Raw genomic sequence first — 4,550 nt, forward strand, 5'->3', positions numbered from 1 at the left:
GCATCAAGCTTGGCTCCCCTCCCATACACATACTGATTTTGCAGAAAAAAGAAACCATTAAAGGAAAAAAAAACCCCTCTAATTCCCATATTATAAATGTAACTCCATTCATGGGGTGCCTGAGTGGTTCAGTCAGTTAAGCGTCTGACTTTGGCTCAGGTCATGATCTCCCGGTTCGTGAGTTCGAGCCCTGTGTTGGGCTCTGTGCTGACAGCGTGGAGCCTGGAGCTATGAGCTCTGTGTCTCTCTCTCTCTGTTTGCCCCTCCCCTGCTCAGGCTCTGTCTCTCTTTCTCTCTCAAAAATAAATAAACATTAAAAAAAAAAAGCAAAAAAAAGGAACGTAACTCCATTCACACACACCTACCCTTTCTACTTTTCCTCTTGTCAACATGGAAAATACGTACTTTCTCCTTCTGAGGCTAATTATGACATCTGAGTTCATTTGTCCCCTTTTCCTACCCTCCTAAGCGCTCCACTCGATCTACTATCCTGTCTCTTATATTTTTAACCTCTCCGTATCCACAGCCTTCTTTTTATCAACATTTAAACATATATACAATTGACCCTCAGACAACATGGGGTTAGAAGTGCTGACCTCTCCCTCCCGGCGCCCGAAGTCAAAAGTCCACCTATAACTTTTGGCTCCCCAAACACTTAACTACTAACAGCCTACTGTCGACCAGGAGTGTTACTGGTAACACAAGCAGTCAGTTAACACGTAGTTTGTACGTTATGTGTATTAGGTACCACAGGCTTACAATCAAGCAAACTAGTAAAAAGAAAATGTTATTAAGAAAAACATACAAGAGAGGGGTGCCTGGGTGACTCAGTTGGTTAAGCATGCGACTTCAGCTGAGGTCATGATCTCACAGTTCGTGAGCTGGAGCCCCATATGGGGCTCTCTGCTGTAAGCTCTGAGCCCACTTGGGATCCTTTGTCTCCCTCTCTCTCTGCCCCTCCCCCACATGCATGCACTTTTGTCTCTCTCAAAATAAATATTAAAAAAATCATAAGGGAGAGAAAACACACTTACAGTATGTACTGTAATTACTGAAAAAACATCCATGTGTAAGTGTACACGCCCTGCTCACACCTGTGTTGTTCAGGGGTCAACTGTGAAAACATCCCCCATCTTCAAGACGATTCTCCCTTAACTTCATGAACCAAACACCTCCAGCTACTGTACTCATTCACCTCCTCTTCTCGGCTAAACTTCTTCAAGATGACACTTACTGCCCAGTTGCTGCCCACTTCTGTTTAATTCCCACCCTGCTATTTTCCTGAAACTTCTCTCACTAAAATGACCCCAAATTACTTTGTCGTTAAATCCAGTGGACAGTCTGCACGTTATCGGACCTTTCAGTTCATTTGACACTGTCGTCCATTCCCTTCTTGGAACCTTGGCTTCCTTGATATCTCACTCTCTTCTTCCTATCTCTGTGCTGCTCCTTCCCACTCTCCTTCTCAGGCTTCTCTCCCTCTGCCCTTCCCTTAAACAGCGGGCTCCTAGAGTCCTGTCCTAGCCCCCTTTTTTTTGCTTGCCCCACTCTATCCACTCGCCCCATGAATCTTACCCAGGCCTATTGTTTTAGCTAATAACTAGGTGCAGAAGAACCTCATGTATACATTCCCATCTGAGCTCCAGACCCACACAACCAATTATCTAGAAGGCATTTCTACTTAGATGCCTCACGGGTACCTCACATCAGATATATTCAAAATTACCTTGGCAACTTCCACTCAACCCCCTTCCAGGTAAAAAGGCATTCTCGTGGAGCTGCCCAAGTCAGGAATTTACCAGTGATCCTTGACTCCTTCCTCCCTCTCTCTCCCGTTAACTCCCTCCTAAATGTTTCACACTTGGAACAGCCTTTCCCCAATCTTGCTCCCTTCCCATCCAGGGTGATACCCTGGAAGAAAAGGCCACAGTTATACTGACCAAATATTTGCTGTAGTGAATTTAAAAGTAGGCTCCAAGCTTCCTGTCAACCCAGTAAAAATGAAGGAAAAGTAATCTTCATAGTTTATAATCCTCGTTCTAAGGCTAACACGTTACTCTAAAAGAAATTTCTCAGGAGGAGATTTATATAGGGAGCAAAATGTGATGAAATGGACAATGTTCTCAACAGCATCCCTGTGATATATCCTACAATTTCACTCGGCAAGTATTTTTGGAGTACTTACTATGAACCAGGCTCTGTGCTCACCACTGCACATAAAACAAGTGAATGTGGTTGTTTCTTATCTAATCTCATGATTAAAACCAATTTGGGCATCATGTTAAATGCCACCGTCTGCACACAATTTGGTGGGTTTCCCAAGCCATCCCTGCCTGATGGTAAAACTGGGGTCACAACAACAGCAGTTCAGTTCGTCCACCTCCTCCACCTTCCCCCCGGGGCCATCCCCAGACCCTAGGGCGTGACTTCACAATGTCTAGCCTATCCTTTAAACTGCAGCTCACTTAAAAAAAAAAAAAAATTATAAACAAACAAACAAATGGCACTTACCAGCAGTATCAGCACCACCATGCATCACGTACTCAATATTTATAGGACTCCCCAAGAGTGGTCGTATATGTGCTGACAAACAGTGCTCTCAGCCACCACACGGAATCTGTCATTTTCCAACCTAACCTGCTCTGGCTTCCTGCGGAGATCCACTGCTAAGATATCCCCAGCGCAGTCACCCCAACCACACGTGTGCCCCGGCCAATGTGTCTATCCCGCTGCTCTTGCTTATATAGGTCAAAGGTGCTGCTCCTGATGCTTGACAAACCTGTGCTGAGGCTGCCAGAGTGGAGGGTGTGGGCTAGGGTAGCCTGTCCATTGTGGCCGAAGGTACTGGTTCCCAGATGCCAACGTTACATCATCTTAAAGCTTACCCTGATGTACTGAAGCTGCCGAAGCTGTTCAAATATCAGGGTCCTTCTGCACAAAAGTTGTACCATGTTTTGCCACGCTGTGGAGAACAGATCTCTCTAACTATGGGGATTATAGTTTCCAAAGCAGTGTTGTCTGGCACTCCCGGGGCCTATAGAAAAACAGCTTTCAGTTTGTACTCACATCAGGATGCACAATAAGACTTTGAAGAGTGAGTCCAACCAGGCAGGGATGAGGCCAGGGGGAAAACTGTGACAATGAGCCTGTTCCAAAATCACCCTTCCCCCATAGTAGGGTATTCATAACCTTGCAGCTTGCTGAACAAGCTTAGATCCAGGTCAGAAGTCATACTCCGTAAGTATGTTGTCTTCAGATTTGGCCCAGTTTGATCCAGGACTAAAAATCAGAAGGATTTAGGAATTGGTTAGATGGCCTATATTCAGAGTCTTCTCACACAGGTCTCTCCTCTCAACTTGACCTTTGCCTTCAGACACAGCTGGTTCCATTATGTTCTGTTGTCAAGATTTAGAACCCAGGCTTGAGGCAGTCCCATATGCAAGAGAAACCAGACCAACAGGTGCTTACAGGTCACACTGTCCTTTGTAAATTAAGGTGTTTAGTCACTGGGACACTCACAGGCAGGCCCTGGACTTTTCCACAAGAAATATTATGGATATAAGTGAGCTTAAAGTTCTACGTGTATGCGACAACTTGGGCCTCTTTGAATTCAGAAGGGGCCGTTTAATCTTTAATCTTGGTAAGTGAAGATTAAATATAAAACGCCTAGTGCCATCCTTCGCAAGGGGTGATCACTCAGTAAATTGGTGTCTGGGCTCTTAGCCTCACAGACCCCAGCTTCCAGGACGGAAGTGTCCTACACGCCTTAGACTCAAAATTACTCCCCTCTATTACCCAGTTCTACCCCAGTCTTCTCTTTTCCTACCTTATCGGCCAGGCAAAGTCGCGGATTCATTCCTACCAACTACATTGACCACCCAGTCCCGGAGACTTGGACCCTCAGCTGCTGGGGAGCGAGATGCAAAGTCTGGGGCAAGAAATTACCTCCCAGCTCTGAGGCCCGCCGCGCGCAGCCTTGTGGGAGTTGTAGTTCTGACAACCCAGAGCCTCCAAAGAGGCGTCACCGCGGGACTCGTTTTCCCGTGCTCCTCTGCGCGGATCCACTTGGCACTGGTCCCTGGGTGGTTGCAGTGGTAGTGTGCGAGCTTGCTGACCGAAAAGTGGAATCCGGTCCCCTGTGTTCGTGGAGTCTCAGCCGCCGAGGATCTCAGGGCTGGTTCCCGTCCCTTCGGAGCCCCGGAGGCCAAACTGGGATTACAAGTTTAAGGTTTCCTAGAGGGCGAAAGATAAGGAGCCGACCTCCCCCCCCCTGCGGTGTCTGCTGCGGGAGCGGCCAACCCCTACCCGAGTTAAAACTCCCGGGGAGTCTTCGCTGCTCCCACCTCCGCTTTTCCCGCCACGCTCCCACTTGGGGTCCCCCCCACCAGGGCCGCGAGTCGCCGCGGTCGCCGCAGCTTGGCTGGGGGCTGGATGTGCGCCCCCGCGGGTTCCCGGGAATCTGGGAGCGGCCGCTGAGCCGCGGCGCGGGCGGAAAGTTTGTATTCGCCCCGTGCAGCCTCACCCCGCAGGGCCGACCAGGGGCGTCCACC

General features: G+C 48.4%; 1 long non-coding RNA gene across 6 annotated transcripts in view; it reads right to left on the reverse strand.

Moving 5' to 3' along the window:
* Positions 1 to 4,201, reverse strand: part of LOC144617200 (uncharacterized) — a 98,950-nt gene extending 94,749 nt beyond the window's left edge. For all 6 annotated transcript variants that reach the window (XR_013557399.2, XR_013557396.2, XR_013557401.2 and 3 more), the window contains exon 1: positions 2,512 to 4,201. This is a non-coding gene — a long non-coding RNA (uncharacterized LOC144617200). The remainder of the gene's footprint in view (positions 1 to 2,511) is intronic.
* Positions 4,202 to 4,550: the final 349 nt, after the last annotated feature.

Source organism: Panthera onca, chromosome C1, assembly GCF_046562875.1.
Source record: "Panthera onca isolate mPanOnc1 chromosome C1, mPanOnc1 haplotype 2, whole genome shotgun sequence".
Lineage (NCBI taxonomy): Eukaryota > Metazoa > Chordata > Mammalia > Carnivora > Felidae > Panthera > Panthera onca.